The sequence below is a fragment of the Arachis stenosperma genome, chromosome 7 (genome assembly GCF_014773155.1).
Source record: "Arachis stenosperma cultivar V10309 chromosome 7, arast.V10309.gnm1.PFL2, whole genome shotgun sequence".
In the NCBI taxonomy this organism is placed as follows: domain Eukaryota; kingdom Viridiplantae; phylum Streptophyta; class Magnoliopsida; order Fabales; family Fabaceae; genus Arachis; species Arachis stenosperma.
The window spans coordinates 43,022,572-43,037,460 of NC_080383.1; the positions used below are offsets into that span (position 1 = coordinate 43,022,572).

General features: G+C 41.3%; 1 non-coding gene across 1 annotated transcript; it reads left to right on the forward strand.

Annotated features, from left to right (window-relative positions):
- Window positions 1-14,401: 14,401 nt before the first annotated feature.
- On the forward strand, window positions 14,402-14,509 carry LOC130942821 (small nucleolar RNA R71). The gene has a single exon (XR_009071371.1). It is a non-coding gene; the product is annotated as a small nucleolar RNA R71 (small nucleolar RNA).
- The last annotated feature ends 380 nt before the right edge of the window (window positions 14,510-14,889 follow it).

Genomic DNA, 14,889 nt, shown 5'->3' on the forward strand with positions numbered 1-14,889 from the left:
TCTTATTTTGTGATTGTAATCCTTTACTATGGTTAATTCTGTTTTTCAGATATGTCAAAAAATAATGACTCCATGAAGGCCTTCAAAAAAACGAGGAAGGCTGCTGCTGCTCAAAGCATATCGGCCAAGGCGGCAGGAGAGGGGTCTTCTCAAGTTCAGGTGAAGCCATTTGTACCGAGTTCACCCGAGCCAAGGAGGGTGATCCCTACTCCTCGGGTTCGTCTGGCTGACCCTCCCCAAACTTCAGCTGCTGCCTTTGGCACTCCTCCTCCATAAAAGCAAAAAACATCTGAGCCCTTTAACCTTGATGCCCCTGATTTTAATGCTGTCAAGTTTGTCAACCAGCAAATTACCCTCTATGGAGGCCTTTCAATGTATGATGTCTTCATTCTTCATCACCTAGAGTTCATAACTAGAAGCAGTGTGAAGATGGCTCATATGGGTGCGGCTCTTTTTTGAACTGCTCAGGGTATCCCGGTTCATGCTACAAAGTTTTTTATGATGGAGCTAAGTCGGAGTTTGATAGGATAAAAGGTTTGAAGGAGGAGCTGGAGGTAAAGTTGGGGAAGGTGGAGAAGGAGTTAGAGGGTGAAAAGGCTAGCTCTGCGGCTTTGGCGGCTTCTGTGAAGCTGGCTGAAGACACGGCGTTAAAGCATAAGGAGAGCTATGTTTTGGCCTACCGAGAAGTGGTGCGTCTTAGGGGTGATTTGGAGACTGCCCGAGATGATTATTCCGAGCTTCAGGGTCACCTTATGGGTAGTGTGACTGCGGCTTATGAGAACCTAAAGGAGCAGGTTTGGGTCCTTGCACCCGAGCTTGACCTCACTCTCTTCAGCCTTGACAATGTTGTAAGTGACAGTAAGATTGTCCCCGACGACCCTGACGATGATGATGTTGAACATCTTCCTGCACCTGCCGCCAAGGCTTCTGTTGTGCCGACTTCTTCAGCTCCTTCAGCCGGAATTGAGCCAGAACTTGACTGCCAAATCCTGAACCGGGAGGATGGGACAGTGGATGCTGTGCCTCTCCAAACTCGTCCTCCTTCACCCCGTGTTAATGCGGTTACTAGGAAACCTCTAGATCCTCTTTAGTTATTCCTGATATGTTTGCGTATGGCCCTGCCTGTGGGCTTTTGATCTTTTATTTTTGTAAATGGTGTTTGTTGACTGTTGACACTCTCTTAGTTGCTTGTTTAGCAACTTTATTTTGAAAAACAAAGTAGTTTCCAGGCTTTTTGGGCTGACTTTGGTGGCCTTTGAAGCTTGCTATTATTATAACTTTGTGTTTTTATATATGTCTGCACTTGTCTTGGTACCGTTGTAGGCTTTGGGAGTGTTGGAGCTTGGTCTGACCTGATTGGCTTGATTCCTTTGCCTGATGTTATTTTTCAGCAATTTTGTTTGAACTTTGTTCATGTCTTTGTTAGGGATTACATTGTATAATGCTGAGGTTGTCGATTTCATCAGGTCGGTTTTTGCCCAAGTTCTTATTTGTAACCCTCTTTTTTGGACCTTTTTTAGGTCTCTTTCAAGGGTTACTTTGTAGCTTTATGTTTTGGGCCGACTTCATCATGTCGGACCCTTCCGAGTCACTTTGTAACCCTCTTTTTTGGACCTTGTTCAGGTCTCTTTCAGGGGTTACTTTGTAGCTTTATGTTTTGGGCCGATTTCATCATGTCGGACGTTTCCAAGTTACTTTGTAATCCTCTTTTTTGGACCTTGTCCAGGTCTCTTTTAGGGATTACTTTTTATAACTTTATGTTTTGGGCCGACTTCATCATGTCGGGCCCTTCTAAGTTATGTTTGTAATCCTCTTTCTTGGACCTTGCTCAGGTCTCTTTTAGGGATTACTTTTATAAATTTTATGTCTTGGGCCGACCTCGTCATGTCGGGCCCTTCTAAGTTATTTTTTTAATCCTCTTTCTTGGACCTTGCTCAGGTATCTTTCAGGGATTACTTTTATAACTTTATATCTTGGGCCGACCTCGTCATGTTGGGCCCTTCTAAGTTATTTTTGTAATCCTTTTTCTTGGACCTTGCTCAGGTCTCTTTCAGGGATTACTTTTATAACTTTATGTCTTGGGCCGACTTCGTCATGTCGGGCCCTTCTAAGTTATAGTAATCCTCTTTTATAGGGCTGGCCAGACCTCTTTCTAGGGATTTACTTATAACTTCGGTTATTGTGACTGGTCCGACTTCTTTAGGTCGGCCAGTCTTTAAGTTATTTTATAGCAATCCATTTTATTAGGACCTCGTCAGGTCCTTTCTATGGATCACTTTCTATAACTTCTTGCATTATTCTGCTTTCATCTTTACCGATTTTAGTAGAGATTGGGTTTAACCCCCGTTTTGGTCGACCTTTTAATGAATATGGTTTTCATCTTTGGTCTTTATTGTGATCGCGTAGTGAATTCAATTTTCACTTTCTGCCGATCTGTAGCTTTATAATCAGACGATGAATGTTTTAGATTAATGTGGCTTGAGCATTTGTAGAAGATCTAAACAGATTTTATTCAAAAGAAAATGCAAATATATACATGCGGGAGGTTAACCCTCTAAGTCGGGTGATTTGTAGGCCTTGGCTTGGCGCCTCATTAAAAAACCTTTTCAGGAAAAAGAGTGCGCCTTATCCTAAGATCCTTTATCATCCCTAACTATAGTACCTTCTTAGGTTGCAGGCATGCCATGACCTAGGAAGCTCTCGTCCATCGTGTTCAGACAGTCTGTAGTAGCCCTTTCCAAGTACTTCTATGACTCGGTAGGGTCTTTTCCTGTTTACTGCCAGCTTTCCTTCTCCAGGTCAGGCTGTTCCGATATCATTTCGGATTAGGACGAGGTCATTCTCAGCAAAAACTCGCTGTACTACCTTTTGATTGTATCTCGCAGCTATTCGTCGTTTTAATGCTTCTTCCCTAATTTGAGTTCTTTCTCAGACTTCCAGAAGTAGGTCGAGTTCTTCCCTTTGAAGTTGGGAGTTGGCTTCTTCATTATAGTGAATCACTCTAGGCGACCTTTCTTCAATCTCCACTGGGATCATTGCCTCCATTCTGTACGCTAATCGGAAGGGTGATTCCTTTATGGTGGAATATGGCATTGTTCAATATGCCAATAGGACTTGTGGGAGCTCCTCGGCCCAGGCTCCCTTTGCGTCCTGTAATCTTCATTTCAGCCCGGCCAGTATGACTTTGTTGGCAGCTTCGGCTTGTCCATTGGCTTGGGGATGTTCTACGAAAGTGAATTGTTATTTTATATTCAAGTCAGCCGCTAGCTTTCTGAAGCCCGCGTCTGTGAACTGGGTACCATTGTCTGTGGTGATGGAGTATGGAACCCCGAACCTTGTAACAATGTTCCTATATAAGAATTTTTGACTTCTTTGAGTAGTAGCGTTAGCTAGGGGTTCTGCCTCGATCCACTTTGTGAAATAGTCTATCTCTACTATGAGGAATTTAACTTGTCCTGATCCCTGAAGGAAGGGTCCAAGAAGATCGAGTCCCCATTTTGCGAATGGCCAAGGTGAGGTCACGCTGATGAGTTCCTCTGGTGGGGCGATGTGAAAGTTGGCATGTTTCTGGCATGATGGACATGCCTTTACGAACTGTGTGGCTTTCTTTTGTAAAGTTGGCCAATAAAATCCTGCCCGAAGTACTGTTTTGGTTAGTGCTTGCGCTCCGAGGTGATTGCCATAAATGCCACTGTGTACTTCTTCTAGAACTTCCTTTGTGTGAGAAGTCGGTACACACTTTAACAATGGTATTGAAATCCCTCTTCTGTATAGAGTATTGTTTATGATAGTGTAGTATTGTACCTCCCGTTTTAATCTCTTTGCCTCTTTTTCCTCTGTGAGGAGTGCTTCTGTTTTGAGGTGTTAATTATGGGAGTCATCTATCCTTGATCCTGACCTGTTATTGCCAGAATTACTTCTTCTTCCGAGATTGATGGGTTCTGCAGAATTTCTTGGATGAGACTTCTATTGTTGCCCCCAGGTTTGGTGCTGGCTAGTTTTGAGAGTGCGTCAGCTCGGGCATTCTGTTCTCGGGGTATGTGATGGATCTCGTATTCTCTGATTTGTCCGAGCTGTTCCCTGGTTTTGTCCAGGTACTTTTTCATGGTGGGATCTTTGGCTTGGTAGCTTCCTGATATTTGCGAAGTGACTACCTGTGAGTCGCTGAAGATGATAAGTTTTTGAGCTCCAACCTCCTTAGCCAGCTTCAAACCAGCTAGTAGTGCCTCATATTCCGCTTGGTTGTTTGAGGTAGGGAACCCGAATTTAAGGGAGAGTTCGATTTGGGTTCCTTGGTCGCTTTCAATTATCACACATGCGCCGCTTCCCGTCTTATTTGAGGAACCATCCACATAGAGATTCCATTCTTTGGGGATTTCTAGTGTGTCTATAAATTCTGTAATAAAGTCGTCCAGGTGTTGTGATTTGATGGCAGTTCGAGCATCGTAGTGGAGATCGAATTCGGATAACTCGACTGCCCATTACAGGATTCTGCTCACCAGGTCTATTTTCTGTAAAATCCCTTTTATGGGCTGGTTGGTCCGAACCCTAATGGTGTGGGCTTGGAAGTATGGACAGAGTCGTCGGGATGTTAGTATGAGAGCGTAGGCAAACTTTTCTATTTTTTGGTAGTTCAGCTCGGCTCCTTGTAATGCTTTACTGATGAAGTATACGGGTTGTTGCCCACTGTCGTCTTCTCGGACTAATGTTGAGGCCACGGCCTGACTTCCTACCGCGAGGTACAATACGAGTGGTTCTCCTTCCCGTGGCCGAGTTAGGATAGGTGGCTATCCCAAGAACTTTTTGAAATCTTGGAAGGCTTGCTCGCACTCCGTTGTCCATTCAAACCTTTTTCCTTTTCTTAGGGTGACGTAGAAGGGAAGAGATCTTATTGCTGATTGAAGAACTGAAGATTGATGGTTTAGAAGTTATAGTAAACTCTCGTTGTAAGTATAGTTACTAAACCAAGCAATCAACCTTTCTTACAAAAGTTTTGGTTGTCACAAGTAACAAACCCCAAAATAAATTGATAACCGAAGTATTTAAACCTCGGGTCGTCTTCTCAAGGAATCGCAGGGAGGTATGTTCTTATTATTGGCTTTGAAAAAGGTAAAATTGGGGGTTTTGGAAATAAGGAAGAAGTATGACAAGTAATTCAAATGACAATTAAAATAAATAAATAACTATAAAATAAACTCTTGGCAAGATATGAAATATCAGAAGTCCTATCCTAGTTACTCCTATAAGAATGGAAGTTAATCCCACTTAGTTAACCTTTGCGTAAGCAAAGGAAAGTCCAGTGAACTAATTGGTTAGATTTCCCAAGTCCTAGCCAAATCCTAAGGAAAGACTAGAGTTAGTGGAATTCCAGTTAATTAGCCGACATAACAATCAATCATGAATAGTTGGTAACTCAAGAGCTTCTAGTTAATCAATTAAAGCCAAGAATATAAAAAGCTAAATAAGAATCTTAGATCTGAAATACCTCAAAATCATGAATTAATAAAGCTATCAAATATAACATGGGCAGTTGTAGCCAAATAAAGAAGTCGAATTGAACATAGAAATCCATAAACTAAATTGAGGAAATAAATAAAAGGAACATTGAACCTGATATGAGGATGAAATAATCTTGAAGTGAAAAGAAATCCTAATCCTAAAATAAATTCTAATCCTAATCCTAATCCTAAGAGAGAGGAGAGAACCTCTCTCACTAAAAACTACATCTAAAACCTAAAATTGTGAGTAATGAAAAGCATGTTGAGTCTCTGCAAGTTCCCTGACTTTAATCTGTGTTTCTAGGCCGAAAACTGGGTTGAAATGCGGCCCAGAATCTCTGCCAGCGACTTTTGTAATTCTGCAAATCGCGCACGTCATGCGTCCGCGTTGTCCACGCGTTCGCATCACTTAGCATTTCTTGTACCTTGCGTGCGCATCGTCCACGCTTTCGCGTCGTTCGTGCAGCTTCCAATCCGCGCGGTCGCGTCAGGCACGTGAACGCATCTCTCTGATTTCTTTCATTTCGCGCAGTCGCGTGAGCCATGCGACCGCGTGACTTCTCGTTGGTCATCTCCTCAATTCCTTGTGTTCCTTCCATTTTTGCACGCTTCCTCTTTATTCTCTAAGCCATTCCTGCCCTATGAAGCCTGAAACACTTAACACACAGATCAAGGTATCGAATGGTAATAAGAGAGGATTAAGATTAGCTAAATTAAGACCAAAGAAGCATGTTTTCAATCATAGAACTAAACTAGGAAGGAATTGTAAAATCATGCAAATCTTATGAATAAGTGGGTGAAAAGCTTGATAAAACCACTCAATTAAATACAATATAAACCATAAAATAGTGATTTATCAACCTACCCACACTTAATCATTAGCATGTCCTCATGCTAAACTCAAGGAGACCAAATAAATGAATAGGGAAAGGCAAGACTCATGCAATGCAGCCTATGAATGTGAATGCAACTACATGCAAAATGTTTCTACCTACTTGGTAAAAAAAAGTAAATAAATCCTTCAAGAATAAATATGAACTGGATTTTACTAATTCAAATCATACAGTGAAAATAAGTAAACTTGTAAGAAGATAGCTCATAAAAGCAGGGAACATAGAATCAAGCATTGAACCCTCACTGGTAGTGTATATCACTCTAATCTCTCAAGTGTATAGGGTACTTCACTCTAATCTTCTCTAATCATACTTTCTAAACTTTGTTCTTCAGCTAACCAATCAACAAATATTTAGTATACTAATGCAAACATCATGAGGTCTTTTCAAGGTTGTAATTGGGCTGAGGTAAAGGTAGGGATGTATTTATAAGGCTAAGTGAGCTAACAGAGTGAATCCTTGATTAGTCTAAGATCTCACCTAACATATACATACTTTATAAAATTTAAAATTCTTTACCTAGCTACCCAAATTTTTTCCACTTTTGTATTACATGCTCATGTATCAAACTTATTTTTGAATTTTGTCCCATGTGCATTGCTTTATTTTGTATTTGGGGAATTCTTTTGTATCCCCTTTATTTAAATACTGAAATTTTTTTTATATGCACATGGTAATTTAATTACTTTGATTTCACATGAGCATGCTTCCCAAAAAATTTTTATTTTGAAATATCTTTATTCTTTTTAACTTTCTACCTTGTTTCTATCATCCGTGTTCCCATAAAGTTTCCCCACACTTAAATAATTACACAATTTCTATCTGAAGCTAACCAAGGATTCAACTTGGGATTTTTATTTTGTTTTTCTACTTAAGGCTAGTAATGTGGTTATAAAACAAGAGGGGATTTAAAGGCTCAAGGGGGCTAACAAGGGTGATGTAAAGGTAGGCTAATTTGGGAACTTGAGCTAGAATCAAACAATGGCCTCAAATGCAAGCATGTAAATATACTAAATAATGGACATATAGAATAGAACAAAGTAAAGATTGCAATTATAGAGAAGAAAACACACAAGAATAAAATATTATGGTTAAACAATGTAACCATGCAATTAAGCTAAAAATCTCACAAGTTGTGTGTTCTTTGGCTCAAAAACCATGTTTCAAATACAACTTCAAACAAATTTAGCACAAATTTTTAAAATTTAAATTAGTGAAATACTATAAAAGTTTCTTGAAAAAGAAAATATTACTTCAACCAAGTGGCAAAATATGCAAAAAATCAAACAAACATGCAATCAAATATGCAAATGCAATAATGAATAAACAAAGAAAATAAAACAATGGTGTTGAAAAGAAGAAAATAGCTAACCCATGGAGATCGGTATCGACCTCCCCATACTTAAAGATTGCACCGTCCTCGGTGCATGCGAAGATGTGCAGGTGGACGGGTTGTTCCAACTGATGCTTCTCTCCAAAAATCGTGTAGATGGACTTGTCTTGTCTCTCCATGTAAACGTCTTCCGGTTCCCCTCCGGGTGGCCATCCTGAAAGAAAAAGGGAAGAAAAGTAACCCAGAAATAAAGATAAGAAAATAAATGAAGTATGGATGGGTTAATGCCAAATGATAAGGGTCTCATTTACATGGAAGCTTCAACATGTACGTGAGAAAATAATAGAAGCCATCGCATGCCAGTGGTACAAAATGTACAACAATGGGAAAGAGAGTGGGTAATGAAAGACAATGTAAGTTCATGTCAATGCAAAAGGAATACAGGTGGTGCGCGAAATTGTGATCACTACAACTTCGCACAACTAACCAGCAAGTGCACTGGGTCGTCCAAGTAATACCTTACGTGAGTAAGGATCGATCCCACGGAGATTGTTAGTATTGAAGCAAGCTATGGTCATCTTGTAAATCTTAGTCAGGCAAACTCAAATGTATATGATGATGAACGAAAATAATATAAAGATAAAGATAGTGATACTTATGTATATCATTGGTGTAAGAGCTTCAGACAAGCGTATGAAGATGCCTTCCCTTCCGTCTCTCTGCTTTCCTACTGCCTTCATCCAATCCTTCTTACTCCTTTCCATGGCAAGCTCATGTAGGGTTTCACTGTTGTCAGCAGCTACCTCCCATCCGCGCAGTGAAAGCTAATGCACGCACTCTGTCACAGTGCTGCCAATCACCGGTTTGGTTCCCTCCCCTACCGGAATAGAATCACTCTTTTGCGTCTGTCACTAACGCCCAGTAGGTTACAGGTTTGAAGCACGTCACAGTCATTCAATCATTGAATCCTACTCAGAATACCACAGACAAGGTTAGACCTTCCGGATTCTCTTGAATGCCGCCATCAGTTCTTGCCTATACCACGAAGACTCTGATCTCACGGAATGGTTGGCTCGTTTGTCAGGCGAGCACTCGGTTGTCAGGCGATCAACCATGCATCGTGCAATCAGGAATCCAAGAGATATTCACTAAGCCTCAGATGCTTGTAGAACAAGAATGGTTGTCAGTCACCTTGTTCATGGGTGAGAATGGTGATGGGCGTCAATCATCACCTTCATCATGTTGAAGAACAAGTGATATCTTGGACAAAGAACAAGCGGAATTGAATGGAAGAACAATAGTAATTGCATTAATACTCGAGGTACAGCAGAGCTCCACACCTTAATATATGGTGTGTAGAAACTCCACCGTTGAAAATACATAAGCATAAGGTCTAGGCATGGCCGAATGGCCAGCCTCCCAAAGGTCTAAGATAGCATAAAACAAAGATAGCTACCAAAAGTCCTAGATGTTTTCATACAATAGTAAAAGGTCCTACTTATAGAAAACTAGTACATAGATGAGTAAATGACATAAAAATCCACTTCCGGGCCCACTTGGTGTGTGTTTGGGCTGAGCAATGAAGAAATTTCGTGTAGAGACTTTCCTTGGAGTTAAACGCCAGCTTTAGTGCCAGTTTGGGCGTTTAACTCCCAATTAGGTGCCAGTTCCGGCGTTTAACGCTGGAATTTCTTGAGGTGACTTTGAACGCCGGTTTGGGCCATCAAATCTTGGGCAAAGTATGGACTATTATATATTGCTGGAAAGCCCAGGATGTCTACTTTCCAACGCCGTTGAGAGCGCGCCAATTGGGCTTCTGTAGCTCCAGAAAATTCACTTCGAGTGCAGGGAGGTCAGAATCCAACAGCATCTGCAGTCCTTTTGAGTCTCTGGATCAGATTTTTGCTCAGGTCCCTCAATTTCAGCCAGAAAATACCTGAAATCACAGAAAAACACACAAACTCATAGTAAAGTCCAGAAAAGTGAATTTTAACTAAAAACTAAAAAAAATATACTAAAAACTAACTAGATCATACTAAAAATATACTAAAAACAATGCCAAAAAGTGTACAAATTATCCGCTCATCACAACACCAAACTTAAATTGTTGCTTGTCCCCAAGCAACTGAAAATCAAATAAGATAAAAAGAAGAGAATATGAAATGAACTCCAAAAACATCTATGAAGATCAGTATTAATTAGATGAGCGGGGCTTTTATCTTTTTGTCTCTGAATAGTTTTGGCATCTCACTCTATCCTTTGTAATTCAGAATGATTGGCTTCTTTAGGAACTCAGAATCCAGATAGTGTTAGTGATTCTCCTAGTAAAGTATGATGATTCTTGAACATAGCTATTTTTTGAGTCTTGGCCGTGGCCCAAAGCACTCTGTCTTCCAGTATTACCACCGGATACATGCATGCCACAGACACATAATTGGGTGAACCTTTTCAGATTGTGACTCAGCTTTGCTAAAGTCCCCAATTAGAGGTGTCCAGGGTTCTTAAGCACACTCTTATTTGCCTTGGATCACAACTTTATTTCTTTCTTTTTCTTTCTTTTTTTTTTCGGTTTTTTTTTTTTCGTTTGCTTTTTCTCTTTTTTTTTTTTCTGCTTTTTCTTGCTTCAAGAATCATTTTTAATGATTTTTCAGATCCTCAGTAACATGTCTCCTTTTTCATCATTCTTTCAAGAGCCAACATTCATGAACCACAAATTCAAAAGACATATGCACTGTTCAAGCATACATTCAGAGAACAAAAGTGTTGCCACCACATCAAGATAATTAAACTATTATAAAATTCAGATTTCATGCAATTCTTTCCTTTTCAATTAAGCACGTTTTTATTCAAGAAAGGTGATGGATTCATAGGACATTCATAACTTTAAGGCATAGACACTAAGACACTAATGATCACAGGACACAAACATGGATAACCATAAGCATAAAAATCGAAAAACAGAAGCATAAAGAACAAGGAAATTAAAGAACGGGTCCACCTTAGTGATGGCGGCTCTTTCTTTCTCTTGAAGATCCTATGGAGTGCTTGAGCTCCTCAATGTCTCTTCCTTGTCTTTGTTGCTCCTCCCTTATAATTCTTTGGTCTTTTCTAATTTCATGGAGGAGAATGGAGTGTTCTTGATGCTCCACCCTTAGTTGTCCCATGTTGGAACTCAACTCTCCTAGGGAGGTGTTTAATTGCTCCCAATAATTTTGTGGAGGAAAGTGCATCCTTTGAGGGATCTCAGGGATCTCTTGATGAGAGGGGTCTCTTGTGTACTCCATCCTTTTCTTGGTGATGGGCTTGTCCTCATCAATGGGGGTATCTCCCTCTATGTCAACTCCAACTGAATAACAGAGGTGACAGATGAGATGAGGAAAGGCTAACCTTGCCAAAGTGGAGGTCTTGTCCGCCACCTTGTAGAGTTCTTGAGCTATAACCTCATGAACTTCTACTTCTTCTCCAATCATGATGCTATGAATCATGATGGCCCGGTCTATGGTAACTTCGGACCGGTTGCTAGTGGGAATGATTGAGCGTTGTATGAACTCTAACCATCCTCTAGCCACGGGCTTGAGGTCATGCCTTCTCAATTGAACCGGCTTTCCTCTTGAATCTTGCCTCCATTGCGCGCCCTCTTCACATATGGTTGTGAGGACTTGGTCCAACCTTTGATCAAAGTTGACCCTTCTAGTGTAAGGATGCTCATCTCCTTGCATCATAGGCAAGTTGAACGCCACCCTCACACTCTCCGGACTAAAATCCAAGTATTTCCCCCGAACTATAGTGAGATAATTCTTGGGATTCGGGTTCACACTTTGGTCATGGTTCTTGGTGATCCATGCATTGGCATAGAACTCTTGAACCATCAAGATTCCGACTTGTTGAATGGGGTTGGTGAGTACTTCCCAACCTCTTCTTCGGATCTCATGGCGGATCTCCGGATATTCACCCTTTTTGAGTGAAAAGGGGACCTCGGGGATCACCTTCTTCAAGGCCACAACTTCATAGAAGTGGACTTGATGCACCCTTGAGAGGAATCTATCCATCTCCCATGACTCGGAGGTGGAAGCCTTTGCCTTCCCTTTCCTCTTTTTAGAGGTTTCTCCGGCCTTGGATGCCATAATGGTTATGAAAAAGCAACGCTTTTACCACACCAAACTTAAAATGTTTGCTCGTCCTCGAGCAAAAGAAGAAAGAAGAGAGTAGAAGAAGAAGAAATGAGGAAGAGGGGGAAGGTGGTGTGTTCGGCCAAGAAGGGAAAGAAGGGGTGTTTAGGTTGTGTGAAAATGAAGGGTTGAAGAAGGGTATATATAGGAGAGAGGGGGGTAATGGTTCGGCCATGATGGGTGGGTTTGGGAGGGAAAGTGGTTTGAATTTGAAGGGTGAGGTTGGTGGGGATTTATGAAGGATGGATGTGAGTGGTGAAGAGAAAGATGGGATTTGATAGGTGAAGGGTTTTTGGGGAAGAGGTATTGAGGTGATTGGTGAGTGGGGGAAGAAGAGAGAGATTGATGGTGGGGTCCTGTGGGGTCCACAGATCCTGTGGTGTCAAGGAAAAGTCATCCCTGCACCAAATGTTGCTCAAAATCACGTTTTGAGCTATTTCTGGCGTTAAACGCCGGGCTGGTGCCCATTCCTGGCATTTAACGCCAGGTTGTTGCCCTTTTCTGGCGTTTAACGCCAGTCTGGTGCCCCTTTCTGGCGTTAAACGCCCAGAATGGTGCCAGACTGGGCGTTAAACGCCCAACAGCTAGCATTACTGGCGTTTGAACGCCAGCTTCTTCTCCTTCAGGGTGTGCTATTTTTCTTCCTGTTTTTCATTCTGTTTTTGCTTTTTTCATTGTTTTTGTGACTTCTTATGATCATCAACCTACAAAAAAAAAGATAAAATAGTAAAAGAAAATAATTAACTATAAAACATTGGGTTGCCTCCCAACAAGCGCTTCTTTAATGTCAGTAGCTTGACAGATGGCTCTCATGGAGCCTCACAAATGATCAGAGCAATGTTGGAACCTCCCAACACCAAACTTAGAGTTTGAATGTGGGGGTTCAACACCAAACTTAGAGTTTGGTTGTGGCCTCCCAACACCAAACTTAGAGTTTGACTGTGGGGGCTCTGTTTGTCTCTGATTTGAGAGAAGCTCTTCATGCTTCCTCTCCATGATGATAGAGGGATGTCCTTGGGCCTTAAACACCAAGGATTCTCCATTCACTTGAATGATCAACTCTCCTCTATCAACATCAATCACAGCCTTTGCTGTGGCTAGGAAGGGTCTGCCAAGGATGATGGATTCATCCATGCACTTCCCAGTCTCTAGGACTATGAAATCAGTAGGGATGTAATGGTCTTCAACTTTCACCAAAACATTCTCTACAAGTCCATGAGCTTGTTTTCTTGAGTTGTCTGCCATCTCTAGTGAGATTTTTGCAGCTTGCACCTCAAAGATCCCTAATTTCTCCATTACAGAGAGGGGCATGAGGTTTACACTTGACCCTAAGTCACACAAGGCCTTCTTGAAGGTCATGGTGCCTATGGTACAAGGTATAGAAAACTTCCCAGGATCCTGCCTCTTTTGAGGCAGTTTCTGTCTAGACAAGTCATCCAATTCTTTGGTGAGCAAAGGTGGTTCATCCTCCCAAGTCTCATTTCCAAACAACTTGTCATTTAGCTTCATGATTGCTCCAAGGTATTTCGCAACTTGCTCTTCAGTGATATACTCATCCTCTTCAGAGGAAGAATACTCATCAGAGCTCATGAATGGCAGAAGTAAGTCCAATGGAATCTCTATGGTCTCATTTTGAGCCTCAGATTCCCATTGTTCCTCATTGAGGAACTCAGAGGAGATTGGTACACGCCCACTGAGGTCTTCCTCAGTGGCGTCCTCCTCCTCTCTTTCCTCTCCATATTCGGCCATGTCTATGGCTTTGCACTCTCCTTTTGGATTTTCTTCTGTATTACTTGGGAGAGTGCTAGGAGGGAGTTCAGTAACTTTCTTGCTCAGCTGACCCACTTGTCCTTCCAAATTTCTTATGGAGGACCTTGTTTCATTCATGAAACTTTGAGTGGTCTTTATTAGATCAGAGACCATTGTTGCTAAGTCAGAAGTATTCTGCTTAGAACTCTCTGTCTGTTGCTGAGAAGATGATGGAAAAGGCTTGCCATTGCTAAACCTGTTTCTTCCACCATTATTGTTATTGAAACCTTGTTGAGGTCTCTCTTGATTCTTCCATGAGAAATTGGGGTGATTTCTCCATGAAGAATTGTAGGTGTTTCCATAGGGTTCTCCTAGGTAATTCACCTCTTCCATTGAAGGGTTCTCAGGATCATAGGCTTCTTCCTCAGATGAAGCTTCCTTAGTACTGCTTGGTGCATTTTGCATTCCAGACAGACTTTGAGAAATCAAATTGACTTGTTGAGTCAATATTTTATTCTGAGCCAAAATGGCATTCAGAGTGTCAATCTCAAGAACTCCTTTCTTCTGACTAGTCCCATTGTTCACAGGATTTCTTTCAGAAGTGTACATGAATTGGTTATTTGCAACCATTTCAATCAATTCTTGAGCTTCTGCAGGCGTCTTCTTCAGATGAAGAGATCCTCCAGTAGAGCTATCCAAAGATATCTTGGATAGTTCAGAGAGACCATCATAGAAAATACCTATGATGCTCCATTCAGAAAGCATGTCAGAAGGACATTTTCTGATTAATTGTTTGTATCTTTCCCAAGCTTCATAGAGGGATTCTCCATCCTTCTGTCTGAAGGTTTGGACTTCCACTCTAAGCTTACTCCATCTTTGTGGTGGAAAGAACTTTGCCAAGAAGGCATTGACTAGCTTTTCCCAAGAGTCCAGGCTTTCTTTAGGTTGAGAGTCCAACCATATCCTAGCTCTGTCTCTTACAGCAAAAGGGAATAGCATCAGTCTATAGACCTCAGGGTCAACCCCATTAGTCTTGACTGTGTCACAGATTTGCAAGAATTCAGCTAAAAACTGATGAGGATCTTCCATTGGAAGTCTATGGAACTTGCAATTCTGTTGCATTAGAGAAACTAATTGAGGCTTAAGCTCAAAGTTGTTTGCTCCAATGGCAGGGATAGAGATGCTTCTCCCATAGAAATCAGGAGTAGGTGCAGTAAAGTCACCCAGCACCTTCCTTGCATTGTTGG